Below are 21133 nucleotides of genomic sequence, written 5' to 3' on the forward strand. Positions count from 1 at the left end.
CTATCTCAATTTCATGACATATAGAAGAGTAAGGAGAAGAAGCTCATGTTTCAAATGTGGAGAGGCAACAACTTGTCATTATTTTCACCTCTACTAATTATATGCATTTTTATAATGTATGTGTTTATGTTGTCCTATAAATATACAGAGACATATAGCAAGATATAGGGAGATACATACGTGTAAAGTGGATATGTACAAGTTTATAAGTAAATGAGATGTTTTTCCAATTAATAATTCTAAGAACTGAATGGAAAAGAAAATCGTAAAGTTTAGATAAGTCCCACTGTGATTTGTACTCAGATCCCGGTAGACAGAGTCTAGAGTGCTAAGCATGATACCATCAAACCACCTGTACCAGGTTGAGCTTTTCATTTTGAGAGAAGAGATTGCATTCACGGGGGAATCTTATATTTTATTGCAAAATCGTATCTCACATAAAAAGTACTGTTCAACAGAGTGATAGCGTTACTTGAGTCCTCTGGGCAACATCCTTCCCTAACATAGTTCAATATGCAAAAGTTGAACAGAATAGAAAAGTAATAACATTCTGTTGGTCTTTGACTGTAGAACATTAAAAACTTTGAAATGTTCACATTGCTGCAGCAATTTGCTCCCTTGTCACATGGGAGGTTCCATGGTGTAATGGTTAGCACTTTGGACTTTGAATCCAAGGATCCGAGTTCAAATCTCGGTGGGACCACTTTCATGACTGTTGATCAAATCTTTTTCTGTCAAGTGTATTCATAAATATCACAAATCTAACACGGGTAGAGTGAAACATTAATTTATTGATTGTATTCTGAAAGTCTATTCGATGTGAGCATATGATAGAACTTTTAGAAAACATGGAAATTAAATGGCTCAAAATAATGAGACATTTTGCGAGCTGACTCTGTTTTCTCAAACTCATCACAGGGGGCTGATGCAAGATATTACTTTCTTAAATCTTACTGTTATTGATAAGGGGAAGATGGAACTTTTTAATTGGAAATCCTTCATTAAAACAAAACTTGAGGAATCAAATTGTGTATTATGGGGACAGAAGATATGACGTTTTGAATAACAATCGTGAAATTCAGACACACATATATTTACACTCTGATTTTCTAAAGTAAATCCATAACCATAAAGTAAAATCTTTCGAAAGACGTGTCAAAGGTAATAATCTGAATTTCTCTTTCAAAGAAATTCACAATTAAATGCACTGTGTAAGTCAAGCATGTTGTCATATAAGAAATCAGCAAAAATTAACTATGTCATTACTGGTCATATAGATGAGAGAGGAAATTAACCTAACGTTTAAATTGTGGATGGGAAACAACAGTTTTTAGTTTTCAGCTTCAATACATATGTTTATGAATAATTGATTTCTTTATATAGTCTTATCGCTATCTAGACGGATATAGCTATGTATACATAGATGCATACTTATACGTTGATAAGTATCAGTATAAAACATTGACGTTATGTTTTTCCAAGACCAAATTCTAAGAAATGGGTGAAATAGTAAATCTCATAATTCAAGCAGGTCCCACCGAGATTTGAACTCGGATCGCTGGATTCAGAGTCCAGAGTGCTAACCATTACACCATGGAACCCTCCCATACATGAGTCATTTTTCCATTGAGACAAAAGAGAGCGCATTAGTGCGGGGGCATTTCTTACATTGATGAAACGATATCTCTGTTGAATGCTCATAGTGTAAAGAGCTATAATGTGATTTGATTCTGTTCAGATACATTCTCCTTAACAGTGTTAAATATGCAAACGTTTATCAGGATAGGCAAGTTATATCATAATGATCATCTTTGACTGTAACATATTAAAACATTTTACATTTCCAAACTAATACACCCATTTCTTTGTCTCTCACATGGGCTGCGCCAAAGAGCAATGATTGGCACGTTGGACTTTGCATGCAAAGGTACCAGTCCAAATCTTGGGGGTACTATTTTATTACTCTTGACCTTTTCTATTTCTGTCACCTTTGTTTATTGATAGCTCAAATCCAACACCAGTAGGTTGAAAGAGACAATTATTGATTCCTTTCAAAACGTCCATCAGCTTGAACAAGTACCAGAAATACAAACATTATAATACGTTTACATCACATTCCTACACAAAATAGTGTGACATTAAGAAATCCTATCCTGTTTTTCTGAAATGCATTTCAGAGGCCTGATTCCCAGCATCCCTTTTTGAAGCTTTCTGCGCTATTGATAAGGCGAATTTAGCACATTTTGAAAGAGAAGTGTTCTTAAATCAAACCTAGAGAACCACAATGACGGTATCATTCAGATAGTACAAATGTTTTTTGTATATTAGTATGGAAATTGTGAAATAAAACGTTTTTCATGCTGATTTTCAACAGTCGATCTGCAATCGTGAAACATAAGCTTTTGCTTGGAGGCCTCACAGGTACTGATCTAATTTTCTCTTTTAAGATTATTCACAAATCATATGATATGCTTTGTATAAATCAACTATATTGTTAGATCAAAATTGAGTAAAAAGTGACTATCTCAATTTCATGACATATAGAAGAGTAAGGAGAAGAAGCTCATGTTTCAAATGTGGAGAGGCAACAACTTGTCATTATTTTCACCTCTACTAATTATATGCATTTTTATAATGTATGTGTTTATGTTGTCCTATAAATATACAGAGACATATAGCAAGATATAGGGAGATACATACGTGTAAAGTGGATATGTACAAGTTTATAAGTAAATGAGATGTTTTTCCAATTAATAATTCTAAGAACTAAATGGGAAAGAAAATCGTAAAGTTTAGATAAGTCCCACTGTGATTTGTACTCAGATCCCGGTAGACAGAGTCTAGAGTGCTAAGCATGATACCATCAAACCACCTGTACCAGGTTGAGCTTTTCATTTTGAGAGAAGAGATTGCATTCACGGGGGAATCTTATATTTTATTGCAAAATCGTATCTCACATAAAAAGTACTGTTCAACAGAGTGATAGCGTTACTTGAGTCCTCTGGGCAACATCCTTCCCTAACATAGTTCAATATGCAAAAGTTGAACAGAATAGAAAAGTAATAACATTCTGTTGGTCTTTGACTGTAGAACATTAAAAACTTTGAAATGTTCACATTGCTGCAGCAATTTGCTCCCTTGTCACATGGGAGGTTCCATGGTGTAATGGTTAGCACTTTGGACTTTGAATCCAAGGATCCGAGTTCAAATCTCGGTGGGACCACTTTCATGACTGTTGATCAAATCTTTTTCTGTCAAGTGTATTCATAAATATCACAAATCTAACACGGGTAGAGTGAAACATTAATTTATTGATTGTATTCTGAAAGTCTATTCGATGTGAGCATATGATAGAACTTTTAGAAAACATGGAAATTAAATGGCTCAAAATAATGAGACATTTTGCGAGCTGACTCTGTTTTCTCAAACTCATCACAGGGGGCTGATGCAAGATATTACTTTCTTAAATCTTACTGTTATTGATAAGGGGAAGATGGAACTTTTTAATTGGAAATCCTTCATTAAAACAAAACTTGAGGAATCAAATTGTGTATTATGGGGACAGAAGATATGACGTTTTGAATAACAATCGTGAAATTCAGACACACATATATTTACACTCTGATTTTCTAAAGTAAATCCATAACCATAAAGTAAAATCTTTCGAAAGACGTGTCAAAGGTAATAATCTGAATTTCTCTTTCAAAGAAATTCACAATTAAATGCACTGTGTAAGTCAAGCATGTTGTCATATAAGAAATCAGCAAAAATTAACTATGTCATTACTGGTCATATAGATGAGAGAGGAAATTAACCTAACGTTTAAATTGTGGATGGGAAACAACAGTTTTTAGTTTTCAGCTTCAATACATATGTTTATGAATAATTGATTTCTTTATATAGTCTTATCGCTATCTAGACGGATATAGCTATGTATACATAGATGCATACTTATACGTTGATAAGTATCAGTATAAAACATTGACGTTATGTTTTTCCAAGACCAAATTCTAAGAAATGGGTGAAATAGTAAATCTCATAATTCAAGCAGGTCCCACCGAGATTTGAACTCGGATCGCTGGATTCAGAGTCCAGAGTGCTAACCATTACACCATGGAACCCTCCCATACATGAGTAATTTATCCATTGAGACAAAAGAGAGCGCATTAGTGCGGGGGCATTTCTTACATTGATGAAACGATATCTCTGTTGAATGCTCATAGTGTAAAGAGCTATAATGTGATTTGATTCTGTTCAGATACATTCTCCTTAACAGTGTTAAATATGCAAACGTTTATCAGGATAGGCAAGTTATATCATAATGATCATCTTTGACTGTAACATATTAAAACATTTTACATTTCCAAACTAATACACCCATTTCTTTGTCTCTCACATGGGCTGCGCCAAAGAGCAATGATTGGCACGTTGGACTTTGCATGCAAAGGTACCAGTCCAAATCTTGGGGGTACTATTTTATTACTCTTGACCTTTTCTATTTCTGTCACCTTTGTTTATTGATAGCTCAAATCCAACACCAGTAGGTTGAAAGAGACAATTATTGATTCCTTTCAAAACGTCCATCAGCTTGAACAAGTACCAGAAATACAAACATTATAATACGTTTACATCACATTCCTACACAAAATAGTGTGACATTAAGAAATCCTATCCTGTTTTTCTGAAATGCATTTCAGAGGCCTGATTCCCAGCATCCCTTTTTGAAGCTTTCTGCGCTATTGATAAGGCGAATTTAGCACATTTTGAAAGAGAAGTGTTCTTAAATCAAACCTAGAGAACCACAATGACGGTATCATTCAGATAGTACAAATGTTTTTTGTATATTAGTATGGAAATTGTGAAATAAAACGTTTTTCATGCTGATTTTCAACAGTCGATCTGCAATCGTGAAACATAAGCTTTTGCTTGGAGGCCTCACAGGTACTGATCTAATTTTCTCTTTTAAGATTATTCACAAATCATATGATATGCTTTGTATAAATCAACTATATTGTTAGATCAAAATTGAGTAAAAAGTGACTATCTCAATTTCATGACATATAGAAGAGTAAGGAGAAGAAGCTCATGTTTCAAATGTGGAGAGGCAACAACTTGTCATTATTTTCACCTCTACTAATTATATGCATTTTTATAATGTATGTGTTTATGTTGTCCTATAAATATACAGAGACATATAGCAAGATATAGGGAGATACATACGTGTAAAGTGGATATGTACAAGTTTATAAGTAAATGAGATGTTTTTCCAATTAATAATTTTAAGAACTAAATGGAAAAGAAAATCGTAAAGTTTAGATAAGTCCCACTGTGATTTGTACTCAGATCCCGGTAGACAGAGTCTAGAGTGCTAAGCATGATACCATCAAACCACCTGTACCAGGTTGAGCTTTTCATTTTGAGAGAAGAGATTGCATTCACGGGGGAATCTTATATTTTATTGCAAAATCGTATCTCACATAAAAAGTACTGTTCAACAGAGTGATAGCGTTACTTGAGTCCTCTGGGCAACATCCTTCCCTAACATAGTTCAATATGCAAAAGTTGAACAGAATAGAAAAGTAATAACATTCTGTTGGTCTTTGACTGTAGAACATTAAAAACTTTGAAATGTTCACATTGCTGCAGCAATTTGCTCCCTTGTCACATGGGAGGTTCCATGGTGTAATGGTTAGCACTTTGGACTTTGAATCCAAGGATCCGAGTTCAAATCTCGGTGGGGCCACTTTCATGACTGTTGATCAAATCTTTTTCTGTCAAGTGTATTCATAAATATCACAAATCTAACACGGGTAGAGTGAAACATTAATTTATTGATTGTATTCTGAAAGTCTATTCGATGTGAGCATATGATAGAACTTTTAGAAAACATGGAAATTAAATGGCTCAAAATAATGAGACATTTTGCGAGCTGACTCTGTTTTCTCAAACTCATCACAGGGGGCTGATGCAAGATATTACTTTCTTAAATCTTACTGTTATTGATAAGGGGAAGATGGAACTTTTTAATTGGAAATCCTTCATTAAAACAAAACTTGAGGAATCAAATTGTGTATTATGGGGACAGAAGATATGACGTTTTGAATAACAATCGTGAAATTCAGACACACATATATTTACACTCTGATTTTCTAAAGTAAATCCATAACCATAAAGTAAAATCTTTCGAAAGACGTGTCAAAGGTAATAATCTGAATTTCTCTTTCAAAGAAATTCACAATTAAATGCACTGTGTAAGTCAAGCATGTTGTCATATAAGAAATCAGCAAAAATTAACTATGTCATTACTGGTCATATAGATGAGAGAGGAAATTAACCTAACGTTTAAATTGTGGATGGGAAACAACAGTTTTTAGTTTTCAGCTTCAATACATATGTTTATGAATAATTGATTTCTTTATATAGTCTTATCGCTATCTAGACGGATATAGCTATGTATACATAGATGCATACTTATACGTTGATAAGTATCAGTATAAAACATTGACGTTATGTTTTTCCAAGACCAAATTCTAAGAAATGGGTGAAATAGTAAATCTCATAATTCAAGCAGGTCCCACCGAGATTTGAACTCGGATCGCTGGATTCAGAGTCCAGAGTGCTAACCATTACACCATGGAACCCTCCCATACATGAGTAATTTTTCCATTGAGACAAAAGAGAGCGCATTAGTGCGGGGGCATTTCTTACATTGATGAAACGATATCTCTGTTGAATGCTCATAGTGTAAAGAGCTATAATGTGATTTGATTCTGTTCAGATACATTCTCCTTAACAGTGTTAAATATGCAAACGTTTATCAGGATAGGCAAGTTATATCATAATGATCATCTTTGACTGTAACATATTAAAACATTTTACATTTCCAAACTAATACACCCATTTCTTTGTCTCTCACATGGGCTGCGCCAAAGAGCAATGATTGGCACGTTGGACTTTGCATGCAAAGGTACCAGTCCAAATCTTGGGGGTACTATTTTATTACTCTTGACCTTTTCTATTTCTGTCACCTTTGTTTATTGATAGCTCAAATCCAACACCAGTAGGTTGAAAGAGACAATTATTGATTCCTTTCAAAACGTCCATCAGCTTGAACAAGTACCAGAAATACAAACATTATAATACGTTTACATCACATTCCTACACAAAATAGTGTGACATTAAGAAATCCTATCCTGTTTTTCTGAAATGCATTTCAGAGGCCTGATTCCCAGCATCCCTTTTTGAAGCTTTCTGCGCTATTGATAAGGCGAATTTAGCACATTTTGAAAGAGAAGTGTTCTTAAATCAAACCTAGAGAACCACAATGACGGTATCATTCAGATAGTACAAATGTTTTTTGTATATTAGTATGGAAATTGTGAAATAAAACGTTTTTCATGCTGATTTTCAACAGTCGATCTGCAATCGTGAAACATAAGCTTTTGCTTGGAGGCCTCACAGGTACTGATCTAATTTTCTCTTTTAAGATTATTCACAAATCATATGATATGCTTTGTATAAATCAACTATATTGTTAGATCAAAATTGAGTAAAAAGTGACTATCTCAATTTCATGACATAAAGAAGAGTAAGGAGAAGAAGCTCATGTTTCAAATGTGGAGAGGCAACAACTTGTCATTATTTTCACCTCTACTAATTATATGCATTTTTATAATGTATGTGTTTATGTTGTCCTATAAATATACAGAGACATATAGCAAGATATAGGGAGATACATACGTGTAAAGTGGATATGTACAAGTTTATAAGTAAATGAGATGTTTTTCCAATTAATAATTTTAAGAACTAAATGGAAAAGAAAATCGTAAAGTTTAGATAAGTCCCACTGTGATTTGTACTCAGATCCCGGTAGACAGAGTCTAGAGTGCTAAGCATGATACCATCAAACCACCTGTACCAGGTTGAGCTTTTCATTTTGAGAGAAGAGATTGCATTCACGGGGGAATCTTATATTTTATTGCAAAATCGTATCTCACATAAAAAGTACTGTTCAACAGAGTGATAGCGTTACTTGAGTCCTCTGGGCAACATCCTTCCCTAACATAGTTCAATATGCAAAAGTTGAACAGAATAGAAAAGTAATAACATTCTGTTGGTCTTTGACTGTAGAACATTAAAAACTTTGAAATGTTCACATTGCTGCAGCAATTTGCTCCCTTGTCACATGGGAGGTTCCATGGTGTAATGGTTAGCACTTTGGACTTTGAATCCAAGGATCCGAGTTCAAATCTCGGTGGGGCCACTTTCATGACTGTTGATCAAATCTTTTTCTGTCAAGTGTATTCATAAATATCACAAATCTAACACGGGTAGAGTGAAACATTAATTTATTGATTGTATTCTGAAAGTCTATTCGATGTGAGCATATGATAGAACTTTTAGAAAACATGGAAATTAAATGGCTCAAAATAATGAGACATTTTGCGAGCTGACTCTGTTTTCTCAAACTCATCACAGGGGGCTGATGCAAGATATTACTTTCTTAAATCTTACTGTTATTGATAAGGGGAAGATGGAACTTTTTAATTGGAAATCCTTCATTAAAACAAAACTTGAGGAATCAAATTGTGTATTATGGGGACAGAAGATATGACGTTTTGAATAACAATCGTGAAATTCAGACACACATATATTTACACTCTGATTTTCTAAAGTAAATCCATAACCATAAAGTAAAATCTTTCGAAAGACGTGTCAAAGGTAATAATCTGAATTTCTCTTTCAAAGAAATTCACAATTAAATGCACTGTGTAAGTCAAGCATGTTGTCATATAAGAAATCAGCAAAAATTAACTATGTCATTACTGGTCATATAGATGAGAGAGGAAATTAACCTAACGTTTAAATTGTGGATGGGAAACAACAGTTTTTAGTTTTCAGCTTCAATACATATGTTTATGAATAATTGATTTCTTTATATAGTCTTATCGCTATCTAGACGGATATAGCTATGTATACATAGATGCATACTTATACGTTGATAAGTATCAGTATAAAACATTGACGTTATGTTTTTCCAAGACCAAATTCTAAGAAATGGGTGAAATAGTAAATCTCATAATTCAAGCAGGTCCCACCGAGATTTGAACTCGGATCGCTGGATTCAGAGTCCAGAGTGCTAACCATTACACCATGGAACCCTCCCATACATGAGTAATTTTTCCATTGAGACAAAAGAGAGCGCATTAGTGCGGGGGCATTTCTTACATTGATGAAACGATATCTCTGTTGAATGCTCATAGTGTAAAGAGCTATAATGTGATTTGATTCTGTTCAGATACATTCTCCTTAACAGTGTTAAATATGCAAACGTTTATCAGGATAGGCAAGTTATATCATAATGATCATCTTTGACTGTAACATATTAAAACATTTTACATTTCCAAACTAATACACCCATTTCTTTGTCTCTCACATGGGCTGCGCCAAAGAGCAATGATTGGCACGTTGGACTTTGCATGCAAAGGTACCAGTCCAAATCTTGGGGGTACTATTTTATTACTCTTGACCTTTTCTATTTCTGTCACCTTTGTTTATTGATAGCTCAAATCCAACACCAGTAGGTTGAAAGAGACAATTATTGATTCCTTTCAAAACGTCCATCAGCTTGAACAAGTACCAGAAATACAAACATTATAATACGTTTACATCACATTCCTACACAAAATAGTGTGACATTAAGAAATCCTATCCTGTTTTTCTGAAATGCATTTCAGAGGCCTGATTCCCAGCATCCCTTTTTGAAGCTTTCTGCGCTATTGATAAGGCGAATTTAGCACATTTTGAAAGAGAAGTGTTCTTAAATCAAACCTAGAGAACCACAATGACGGTATCATTCAGATAGTACAAATGTTTTTTGTATATTAGTATGGAAATTGTGAAAAAAAACGTTTTTCATGCTGATTTTCAACAGTCGATCTGCAATCGTGAAACATAAGCTTTTGCTTGGAGGCCTCACAGGTACTGATCTAATTTTCTCTTTTAAGATTATTCACAAATCATATGATATGCTTTGTATAAATCAACTATATTGTTAGATCAAAATTGAGTAAAAAGTGACTATCTCAATTTCATGACATATAGAAGAGTAAGGAGAAGAAGCTCATGTTTCAAATGTGGAGAGGCAACAACTTGTCATTATTTTCACCTCTACTAATTATATGCATTTTTATAATGTATGTGTTTATGTTGTCCTATAAATATACAGAGACATATAGCAAGATATAGGGAGATACATACGTGTAAAGTGGATATGTACAAGTTTATAAGTAAATGAGATGTTTTTCCAATTAATAATTTTAAGAACTAAATGGAAAAGAAAATCGTAAAGTTTAGATAAGTCCCACTGTGATTTGTACTCAGATCCCGGTAGACAGAGTCTAGAGTGCTAAGCATGATACCATCAAACCACCTGTACCAGGTTGAGCTTTTCATTTTGAGAGAAGAGATTGCATTCACGGGGGAATCTTATATTTTATTGCAAAATCGTATCTCACATAAAAAGTACTGTTCAACAGAGTGATAGCGTTACTTGAGTCCTCTGGGCAACATCCTTCCCTAACATAGTTCAATATGCAAAAGTTGAACAGAATAGAAAAGTAATAACATTCTGTTGGTCTTTGACTGTAGAACATTAAAAACTTTGAAATGTTCACATTGCTGCAGCAATTTGCTCCCTTGTCACATGGGAGGTTCCATGGTGTAATGGTTAGCACTTTGGACTTTGAATCCAAGGATCCGAGTTCAAATCTCGGTGGGGCCACTTTCATGACTGTTGATCAAATCTTTTTCTGTCAAGTGTATTCATAAATATCACAAATCTAACACGGGTAGAGTGAAACATTAATTTATTGATTGTATTCTGAAAGTCTATTCGATGTGAGCATATGATAGAACTTTTAGAAAACATGGAAATTAAATGGCTCAAAATAATGAGACATTTTGCGAGCTGACTCTGTTTTCTCAAACTCATCACAGGGGGCTGATGCAAGATATTACTTTCTTAAATCTTACTGTTATTGATAAGGGGAAGATGGAACTTTTTAATTGGAAATCCTTCATTAAAACAAAACTTGAGGAATCAAATTGTGTATTATGGGGACAGAAGATATGACGTTTTGAATAACAATCGTGAAATTCAGACACACATATATTTACACTCTGATTTTCTAAAGTAAATCCATAACCATAAAGTAAAATCTTTCGAAAGACGTGTCAAAGGTAATAATCTGAATTTCTCTTTCAAAGAAATTCACAATTAAATGCACTGTGTAAGTCAAGCATGTTGTCATATAAGAAATCAGCAAAAATTAACTATGTCATTACTGGTCATATAGATGAGAGAGGAAATTAACCTAGCGTTTAAATTGTGGATGGGAAACAACAGTTTTTAGTTTTCAGCTTCAATACATATATTTATGAATAATTGATTTCTTTATATAGTCTTATCGCTATCTAGACGGATATAGCTATGTATACATAGATGCATACTTATACGTTGATAAGTATCAGTATAAAACATTGACGTTATGTTTTTCCAAGACCAAATTCTAAGAAATGGGTGAAATAGTAAATCTCATAATTCAAGCAGGTCCCACCGAGATTTGAACTCGGATCGCTGGATTCAGAGTCCAGAGTGCTAACCATTACACCATGGAACCCTCCCATACATGAGTAATTTTTCCATTGAGACAAAAGAGAGCGCATTAGTGCGGGGGCATTTCTTACATTGATGAAACGATATCTCTGTTGAATGCTCATAGTGTAAAGAGCTATAATGTGATTTGATTCTGTTCAGATACATTCTCCTTAACAGTGTTAAATATGCAAACGTTTATCAGGATAGGCAAGTTATATCATAATGATCATCTTTGACTGTAACATATTAAAACATTTTACATTTCCAAACTAATACACCCATTTCTTTGTCTCTCACATGGGCTGCGCCAAAGAGCAATGATTGGCACGTTGGACTTTGCATGCAAAGGTACCAGTCCAAATCTTGGGGGTACTATTTTATTACTCTTGACCTTTTCTATTTCTGTCACCTTTGTTTATTGATAGCTCAAATCCAACACCAGTAGGTTGAAAGAGACAATTATTGATTCCTTTCAAAACGTCCATCAGCTTGAACAAGTACCAGAAATACAAACATTATAATACGTTTACATCACATTCCTACACAAAATAGTGTGACATTAAGAAATCCTATCCTGTTTTTCTGAAATGCATTTCAGAGGCCTGATTCCCAGCATCCCTTTTTGAAGCTTTCTGCGCTATTGATAAGGCGAATTTAGCACATTTTGAAAGAGAAGTGATCTTAAATCAAACCTAGAGAACCACAATGACGGTATCATTCAGATAGTACAAATGTTTTTTGTATATTAGTATGGAAATTGTGAAATAAAACGTTTTTCATGCTGATTTTCAACAGTCGATCTGCAATCGTGAAACATAAGCTTTTGCTTGGAGGCCTCACAGGTACTGATCTAATTTTCTCTTTTAAGATTATTCACAAATCATATGATATGCTTTGTATAAATCAACTATATTGTTAGATCAAAATTGAGTAAAAAGTGACTATCTCAATTTCATGACATATAGAAGAGTAAGGAGAAGAAGCTCATGTTTCAAATGTGGAGAGGCAACAACTTGTCATTATTTTCACCTCTACTAATTATATGCATTTTTATAATGTATGTGTTTATGTTGTCCTATAAATATACAGAGACATATAGCAAGATATAGGGAGATACATACGTGTAAAGTGGATATGTACAAGTTTATAAGTAAATGAGATGTTTTTCCAATTAATAATTCTAAGAACTGAATGGAAAAGAAAATCGTAAAGTTTAGATAAGTCCCACTGTGATTTGTACTCAGATCCCGGTAGACAGAGTCTAGAGTGCTAAGCATGATACCATCAAACCACCTGTACCAGGTTGAGCTTTTCATTTTGAGAGAAGAGATTGCATTCACGGGGGAATCTTATATTTTATTGCAAAATCGTATCTCACATAAAAAGTACTGTTCAACAGAGTGATAGCGTTACTTGAGTCCTCTGGGCAACATCCTTCCCTAACATAGTTCAATATGCAAAAGTTGAACAGAATAGAAAAGTAATAACATTCTGTTGGTCTTTGACTGTAGAACATTAAAAACTTTGAAATGTTCACATTGCTGCAGCAATTTGCTCCCTTGTCACATGGGAGGTTCCATGGTGTAATGGTTAGCACTTTGGACTTTGAATCCAAGGATCCGAGTTCAAATCTCGGTGGGACCACTTTCATGACTGTTGATCAAATCTTTTTCTGTCAAGTGTATTCATAAATATCACAAATCTAACACGGGTAGAGTGAAACATTAATTTATTGATTGTATTCTGAAAGTCTATTCGATGTGAGCATATGATAGAACTTTTAGAAAACATGGAAATTAAATGGCTCAAAATAATGAGACATTTTGCGAGCTGACTCTGTTTTCTCAAACTCATCACAGGGGGCTGATGCAAGATATTACTTTCTTAAATCTTACTGTTATTGATAAGGGGAAGATGGAACTTTTTAATTGGAAATCCTTCATTAAAACAAAACTTGAGGAATCAAATTGTGTATTATGGGGACAGAAGATATGACGTTTTGAATAACAATCGTGAAATTCAGACACACATATATTTACACTCTGATTTTCTAAAGTAAATCCATAACCATAAAGTAAAATCTTTCGAAAGACGTGTCAAAGGTAATAATCTGAATTTCTCTTTCAAAGAAATTCACAATTAAATGCACTGTGTAAGTCAAGCATGTTGTCATATAAGAAATCAGCAAAAATTAACTATGTCATTACTGGTCATATAGATGAGAGAGGAAATTAACCTAACGTTTAAATTGTGGATGGGAAACAACAGTTTTTAGTTTTCAGCTTCAATACATATGTTTATGAATAATTGATTTCTTTATATAGTCTTATCGCTATCTAGACGGATATAGCTATGTATACATAGATGCATACTTATACGTTGATAAGTATCAGTATAAAACATTGACGTTATGTTTTTCCAAGACCAAATTCTAAGAAATGGGTGAAATAGTAAATCTCATAATTCAAGCAGGTCCCACCGAGATTTGAACTCGGATCGCTGGATTCAGAGTCCAGAGTGCTAACCATTACACCATGGAACCCTCCCATACATGAGTAATTTTTCCATTGAGACAAAAGAGAGCGCATTAGTGCGGGGGCATTTCTTACATTGATGAAACGATATCTCTGTTGAATGCTCATAGTGTAAAGAGCTATAATGTGATTTGATTCTGTTCAGATACATTCTCCTTAACAGTGTTAAATATGCAAACGTTTATCAGGATAGGCAAGTTATATCATAATGATCATCTTTGACTGTAACATATTAAAACATTTTACATTTCCAAACTAATACACCCATTTCTTTGTCTCTCACATGGGCTGCGCCAAAGAGCAATGATTGGCACGTTGGACTTTGCATGCAAAGGTACCAGTCCAAATCTTGGGGGTACTATTTTATTACTCTTGACCTTTTCTATTTCTGTCACCTTTGTTTATTGATAGCTCAAATCCAACACCAGTAGGTTGAAAGAGACAATTATTGATTCCTTTCAAAACGTCCATCAGCTTGAACAAGTACCAGAAATACAAACATTATAATACGTTTACATCACATTCCTACACAAAATAGTGTGACATTAAGAAATCCTATCCTGTTTTTCTGAAATGCATTTCAGAGGCCTGATTCCCAGCATCCCTTTTTGAAGCTTTCTGCGCTATTGATAAGGCGAATTTAGCACATTTTGAAAGAGAAGTGTTCTTAAATCAAACCTAGAGAACCACAATGACGGTATCATTCAGATAGTACAAATGTTTTTTGTATATTAGTATGGAAATTGTGAAATAAAACGTTTTTCATGCTGATTTTCAACAGTCGATCTGCAATCGTGAAACATAAGCTTTTGCTTGGAGGCCTCACAGGTACTGATCTAATTTTCTCTTTTAAGATTATTCACAAATCATATGATATGCTTTGTATAAATCAACTATATTGTTAGATCAAAATTGAGTAAAAAGTGACTATCTCAATTTCATGACATATAGAAGAGTAAGGAGAAGAAGCTCATGTTTCAAATGTGGAGAGGCAACAACTTGTCATTATTTTCACCTCTACTAATTATATGCATTTTTATAATGTATGTGTTTATGTTGTCCTATAAATATACAGAGACATATAGCAAGATATAGGGAGATACATACGTGTAAAGTGGATATGTACAAGTTTATAAGTAAATGAGATGTTTTTCCAATTAATAATTCTAAGAACTAAATGGAAAAGAAAATCGTAAAGTTTAGATAAGTCCCACTGTGATTTGTACTCAGATCCCGGTAGACAGAGTCTAGAGTGCTAAGCATGATACCATCAAACCACCTGTACCAGGTTGAGCTTTTCATTTTGAGAGAAGAGATTGCATTCACGGGGGAATCTTATATTTTATTGCAAAATCGTATCTCACATAAAAAGTACTGTTCAACAGAGTGATAGCGTTACTTGAGTCCTCTGGGCAACATCCTTCCCTAACATAGTTCAATATGCAAAAGTTGAACAGAATAGAAAAGTAATAACATTCTGTTGGTCTTTGACTGTAGAACATTAAAAACTTTGAAATGTTCACATTGCTGCAGCAATTTGCTCCCTTGTCACATGGGAGGTTCCATGGTGTAATGGTTAGCACTTTGGACTTTGAATCCAAGGATCCGAGTTCAAATCTCGGTGGGGCCACTTTCATGACTGTTGATCAAATCTTTTTCTGTCAAGTGTATTCATAAATATCACAAATCTAACACGGGTAGAGTGAAACATTAATTTATTGATTGTATTCTGAAAGTCTATTCGATGTGAGCATATGATAGAACTTTTAGAAAACATGGAAATTAAATGGCTCAAAATAATGAGACATTTTGCGAGCTGACTCTGTTTTCTCAAACTCATCACAGGGGGCTGATGCAAGATATTACTTTCTTAAATCTTACTGTTATTGATAAGGGGAAGATGGAACTTTTTAATTGGAAATCCTTCATTAAAACAAAACTTGAGGAATCAAATTGTGTATTATGGGGACAGAAGATATGACGTTTTGAATAACAATCGTGAAATTCAGACACACATATATTTACACTCTGATTTTCTAAAGTAAATCCATAACCATAAAGTAAAATCTTTCGAAAGACGTGTCAAAGGTAATAATCTGAATTTCTCTTTCAAAGAAATTCACAATTAAATGCACTGTGTAAGTCAAGCATGTTGTCATATAAGAAATCAGCAAAAATTAACTATGTCATTACTGGTCATATAGATGAGAGAGGAAATTAACCTAGCGTTTAAATTGTGGATGGGAAACAACAGTTTTTAGTTTTCAGCTTCAATACATATATTTATGAATAATTGATTTCTTTATATAGTCTTATCGCTATCTAGACGGATATAGCTATGTATACATAGATGCATACTTATACGTTGATAAGTATCAGTATAAAACATTGACGTTATGTTTTTCCAAGACCAAATTCTAAGAAATGGGTGAAATAGTAAATCTCATAATTCAAGCAGGTCCCACCGAGATTTGAACTCGGATCGCTGGATTCAGAGTCCAGAGTGCTAACCATTACACCATGGAACCCTCCCATACATGAGTAATTTTTCCATTGAGACAAAAGAGAGCGCATTAGTGCGGGGGCATTTCTTACATTGATGAAACGATATCTCTGTTGAATGCTCATAGTGTAAAGAGCTATAATGTGATTTGATTCTGTTCAGATACATTCTCCTTAACAGTGTTAAATATGCAAACGTTTATCAGGATAGGCAAGTTATATCATAATGATCATCTTTGACTGTAACATATTAAAACATTTTACATTTCCAAACTAATACACCCATTTCTTTGTCTCTCACATGGGCTGCGCCAAAGAGCAATGATTGGCACGTTGGACTTTGCATGCAAAGGTACCAGTCCAAATCTTGGGGGTACTATTTTATTACTCTTGACCTTTTCTATTTCTGTCACCTTTGTTTATTGATAGCTCAAATCCAACACCAGTAGGTTGAAAGAGACAATTATTGATTCCTTTCAAAACGTCCATCAGCTTGAACAAGTACCAGAAATACAAACATTATAATACGTTTACATCACATTCCTACACAAAATAGTGTGACATTAAGAAATCCTATCCTGTTTTTCTGAAATGCATTTCAGAGGCCTGATTCCCAGCATCCCTTTTTGAAGCTTTCTGCGCTATTGATAAGGCGAATTTAGCACATTTTGAAAGAGAAGTGATCTTAAATCAAACCTAGAGAACCACAATGACGGTATCATTCAGATAGTACAAATGTTTTTTGTATATTAGTATGGAAATTGTGAAATAAAACGTTTTTCATGCTGATTTTCAACAGTCGATCTGCAATCGTGAAACATAAGCTTTTGCTTGGAGGCCTCACAGGTACTGATCTAATTTTCTCTTTTAAGATTATTCACAAATCATATGATATGCTTTGTATAAATCAACTATATTGTTAGATCAAAATTGAGTAAAAAGTGACTATCTCAATTTCATGACATATAGAAGAGTAAGGAGAAGAAGCTCATGTTTCAAATGTGGAGAGGCAACAACTTGTCATTATTTTCACCTCTACTAATTATATGCATTTTTATAATGTATGTGTTTATGTTGTCCTATAAATATACAGAGACATATAGCAAGATATAGGGAGATACATACGTGTAAAGTGGATATGTACAAGTTTATAAGTAAATGAGATGTTTTTCCAATTAATAATTCTAAGAACTGAATGGAAAAGAAAATCGTAAAGTTTAGATAAGTCCCACTGTGATTTGTACTCAGATCCCGGTAGACAGAGTCTAGAGTGCTAAGCATGATACCATCAAACCACCTGTACCAGGTTGAGCTTTTCATTTTGAGAGAAGAGATTGCATTCACGGGGGAATCTTATATTTTATTGCAAAATCGTATCTCACATAAAAAGTACTGTTCAACAGAGTGATAGCGTTACTTGAGTCCTCTGGGCAACATCCTTCCCTAACATAGTTCAATATGCAAAAGTTGAACAGAATAGAAAAGTAATAACATTCTGTTGGTCTTTGACTGTAGAACATTAAAAACTTTGAAATGTTCACATTGCTGCAGCAATTTGCTCCCTTGTCACATGGGAGGTTCCATGGTGTAATGGTTAGCACTTTGGACTTTGAATCCAAGGATCCGAGTTCAAATCGCGGTGGGGCCACTTTCATGACTGTTGATCAAATCTTTTTCTGTCAAGTGTATTCATAAATATCACAAATCTAACACGGGTAGAGTGAAACATTAATTTATTGATTGTATTCTGAAAGTCTATTCGATGTGAGCATATGATAGAACTTTTAGAAAACATGGAAATTAAATGGCTCAAAATAATGAGACATTTTGCGAGCTGACTCTGTTTTCTCAAACTCATCACAGGGGGCTGATGCAAGATATTACTTTCTTAAATCTTACTGTTATTGATAAGGGGAAGATGGAACTTTTTAATTGGAAATCCTTCATTAAAACAAAACTTGAGGAATCAAATTGTGTATTATGGGGACAGAAGATATGACGTTTTGAATAACAATCGTGAAATTCAGACACACATATATTTACACTCTGATTTTCTAAAGTAAATCCATAACCATAAAGTAAAATCTTTCGAAAGACGTGTCAAAGGTAATAATCTGAATTTCTCTTTCAAAGAAATTCACAATTAAATGCACTGTGTAAGTCAAGCATGTTGTCATATAAGAAATCAGCAAAAATTAACTATGTCATTACTGGTCATATAGATGAGAGAGGAAATTAACCTAACGTTTAAATTGTGGATGGGAAACAACAGTTTTTAGTTTTCAGCTTCAATACATATGTTTATGAATAATTGATTTCTTTATATAGTCTTATCGCTATCTAGACGGATATAGCTATGTATACATAGATGCATACTTATACGTTGATAAGTATCAGTATAAAACATTGACGTTATGTTTTTCCAAGACCAAATTCTAAGAAATGGGTGAAATAGTAAATCTCATAATTCAAGCAGGTCCCACCGAGATTTGAACTCGGATCGCTGGATTCAGAGTCCAGAGTGCTAACCATTACACCATGGAACCCTCCCATACATGAGTAATTTTTCCATTGAGACAAAAGAGAGCGCATTAGTGCGGGGGCATTTCTTACATTGATGAAACGATATCTCTGTTGAATGCTCATAGTGTAAAGAGCTATAATGTGATTTGATTCTGTTCAGATACATTCTCCTTAACAGTGTTAAATATGCAAACGTTTATCAGGATAGGCAAGTTATATCATAATGATCATCTTTGACTGTAACATATTAAAACATTTTACATTTCCAAACTAATACACCCATTTCTTTGTCTCTCACATGGGCTGCGCCAAAGAGCAATGATTGGCACGTTGGACTTTGCATGCAAAGGTACCAGTCCAAATCTTGGGGGTACTATTTTATTACTCTTGACCTTTTCTATTTCTGTCACCTTTGTTTATTGATAGCTCAAATCCAACACCAGTAGGTTGAAAGAGACAATTATTGATTCCTTTCAAAACGTCCATCAGCTTGAACAAGTACCAGAAATACAAACATTATAATACGTTTACATCACATTCCTACACAAAATAGTGTGACATTAAGAAATCCTATCCTGTTTTTCTGAAATGCATTTCAGAGGCCTGATTCCCAGCATCCCTTTTTGAAGCTTTCTGCGCTATTGATAAGGCGAATTTAGCACATTTTGAAAGAGAAGTGTTCTTAAATCAAACCTAGAGAACCACAATGACGGTATCATTCAGATAGTACAAATGTTTTTTGTATATTAGTATGGAAATTGTGAAATAAAATGTTTTTCATGCTGATTTTCAACAGTCGATCTGCAATCGTGAAACATAAGCTTTTGCTTGGAGGCCTCACAGGTACTGATCTAATTTTCTCTTTTAAGATTATTCACAAATCATATGATATGCTTTGTATAAATCAACTATATTGTTAGATCAAAATTGAGTAAAAAGTGACTATCTCAATTTCATGACATATAGAAGAGTAAGGAGAAGAAGCTCATGTTTCAAATGTGGAGAGGCAACAACTTGTCATTATTTTCACCTCTACTAATTATATGCATTTTTATAATGTATGTGTTTATGTTGTCCTATAAATATACAGAGACATATAGCAAGATATAGGGAGATACATACGTGTAAAGTGGATATGTACAAGTTTATAAGTAAATGAGATGTTTTTCCAATTAATAATTCTAAGAACTAAATGGAAAAGAAAATCGTAAAGTTTAGATAAGTCCCACTGTGATTTGTACTCAGATCCCGGTAGACAGAGTCTAGAGTGCTAAGCATGATACCATCAAACCACCTGTACCAGGTTGAGCTTTTCATTTTGAGAGAAGAGATTGCATTCACGGGGGAATCTTATATTTTATTGCAAAATCGTATCTCACATAAAAAGTACTGTTCAACAGAGTGATAGCGTTACTTGAGTCCTCTGGGCAACATCCTTCCCTAACATAGTTCAATATGCAAAAGTTGAACAGAATAGAAAAGTAATAACATTCTGTTGGTCTTTGACTGTAGAACATTAAAAACTTTGAAATGTTCACATTGCTGCAGCAATTTGCTCCCTTGTCACATGGGAGGTTCCATGGTGTAATGGTTAGCACTTTGGACTTTGAATCCAAGGATCCGAGTTCAAATCTCGGTGGGGCCACTTTCATGACTGTTGATCAAATCTTTTTCTGTCAAGTGTATTCATAAATATCACAAATCTAACACGGGTAGAGTGAAACATTAATTTATTGATTGTATTCTGAAAGTCTATTCGATGTGAGCATATGATAGAACTTTTAGAAAACATGGAAATTAAATGGCTCAAAATAATGAGACATTTTGCGAGCTGACTCTGTTTTCTCAAACTCATCACAGGGGGCTGATGCAAGATATTACTTTCTTAAATCTTACTGTTATTGATAAGGGGAAG

The 21133-nt window shown here is 34.0% G+C and overlaps 17 non-coding genes across 17 annotated transcripts; 9 read left to right on the forward strand and 8 right to left on the reverse strand.

Annotated features, from left to right (window-relative positions):
- Positions 1-631: 631 nt before the first annotated feature.
- TRNAQ-UUG (transfer RNA glutamine (anticodon UUG)) lies at positions 632-703 on the forward strand. The gene has a single exon. It is a non-coding gene; the product is annotated as a tRNA-Gln (tRNA).
- An 826-nt stretch (positions 704-1529) lies between these two features.
- On the reverse strand, positions 1530-1601 carry TRNAQ-CUG (transfer RNA glutamine (anticodon CUG)). Its single transcript has one exon. It is a non-coding gene; the product is annotated as a tRNA-Gln (tRNA).
- A 1550-nt stretch (positions 1602-3151) lies between these two features.
- On the forward strand, positions 3152-3223 carry TRNAQ-UUG (transfer RNA glutamine (anticodon UUG)). The gene has a single exon. It is a non-coding gene; the product is annotated as a tRNA-Gln (tRNA).
- Positions 3224-4049: 826 nt separating this feature from the next.
- Positions 4050-4121, reverse strand: TRNAQ-CUG (transfer RNA glutamine (anticodon CUG)). The gene has a single exon. It is a non-coding gene; the product is annotated as a tRNA-Gln (tRNA).
- Positions 4122-5671: 1550 nt separating this feature from the next.
- On the forward strand, positions 5672-5743 carry TRNAQ-UUG (transfer RNA glutamine (anticodon UUG)). Its single transcript has one exon. It is a non-coding gene; the product is annotated as a tRNA-Gln (tRNA).
- Positions 5744-6569: 826 nt separating this feature from the next.
- TRNAQ-CUG (transfer RNA glutamine (anticodon CUG)) lies at positions 6570-6641 on the reverse strand. The gene has a single exon. It is a non-coding gene; the product is annotated as a tRNA-Gln (tRNA).
- A 1550-nt stretch (positions 6642-8191) lies between these two features.
- TRNAQ-UUG (transfer RNA glutamine (anticodon UUG)) lies at positions 8192-8263 on the forward strand. Its single transcript has one exon. It is a non-coding gene; the product is annotated as a tRNA-Gln (tRNA).
- Positions 8264-9089: 826 nt separating this feature from the next.
- Positions 9090-9161, reverse strand: TRNAQ-CUG (transfer RNA glutamine (anticodon CUG)). The gene has a single exon. It is a non-coding gene; the product is annotated as a tRNA-Gln (tRNA).
- Positions 9162-10711: 1550 nt separating this feature from the next.
- TRNAQ-UUG (transfer RNA glutamine (anticodon UUG)) lies at positions 10712-10783 on the forward strand. The gene has a single exon. It is a non-coding gene; the product is annotated as a tRNA-Gln (tRNA).
- Positions 10784-11609: 826 nt separating this feature from the next.
- TRNAQ-CUG (transfer RNA glutamine (anticodon CUG)) lies at positions 11610-11681 on the reverse strand. The gene has a single exon. It is a non-coding gene; the product is annotated as a tRNA-Gln (tRNA).
- Positions 11682-13231: 1550 nt separating this feature from the next.
- TRNAQ-UUG (transfer RNA glutamine (anticodon UUG)) lies at positions 13232-13303 on the forward strand. The gene has a single exon. It is a non-coding gene; the product is annotated as a tRNA-Gln (tRNA).
- An 826-nt stretch (positions 13304-14129) lies between these two features.
- Positions 14130-14201, reverse strand: TRNAQ-CUG (transfer RNA glutamine (anticodon CUG)). The gene has a single exon. It is a non-coding gene; the product is annotated as a tRNA-Gln (tRNA).
- A 1550-nt stretch (positions 14202-15751) lies between these two features.
- TRNAQ-UUG (transfer RNA glutamine (anticodon UUG)) lies at positions 15752-15823 on the forward strand. The gene has a single exon. It is a non-coding gene; the product is annotated as a tRNA-Gln (tRNA).
- Positions 15824-16649: 826 nt separating this feature from the next.
- On the reverse strand, positions 16650-16721 carry TRNAQ-CUG (transfer RNA glutamine (anticodon CUG)). The gene has a single exon. It is a non-coding gene; the product is annotated as a tRNA-Gln (tRNA).
- Positions 16722-18271: 1550 nt separating this feature from the next.
- TRNAQ-UUG (transfer RNA glutamine (anticodon UUG)) lies at positions 18272-18343 on the forward strand. The gene has a single exon. It is a non-coding gene; the product is annotated as a tRNA-Gln (tRNA).
- An 826-nt stretch (positions 18344-19169) lies between these two features.
- Positions 19170-19241, reverse strand: TRNAQ-CUG (transfer RNA glutamine (anticodon CUG)). Its single transcript has one exon. It is a non-coding gene; the product is annotated as a tRNA-Gln (tRNA).
- Positions 19242-20791: 1550 nt separating this feature from the next.
- TRNAQ-UUG (transfer RNA glutamine (anticodon UUG)) lies at positions 20792-20863 on the forward strand. Its single transcript has one exon. It is a non-coding gene; the product is annotated as a tRNA-Gln (tRNA).
- The last annotated feature ends 270 nt before the right edge of the window (positions 20864-21133 follow it).

Source organism: Lissotriton helveticus, chromosome 4_1 (assembly GCF_964261635.1).
Source record: "Lissotriton helveticus chromosome 4_1, aLisHel1.1, whole genome shotgun sequence".
Lineage (NCBI taxonomy): Eukaryota > Metazoa > Chordata > Amphibia > Caudata > Salamandridae > Lissotriton > Lissotriton helveticus.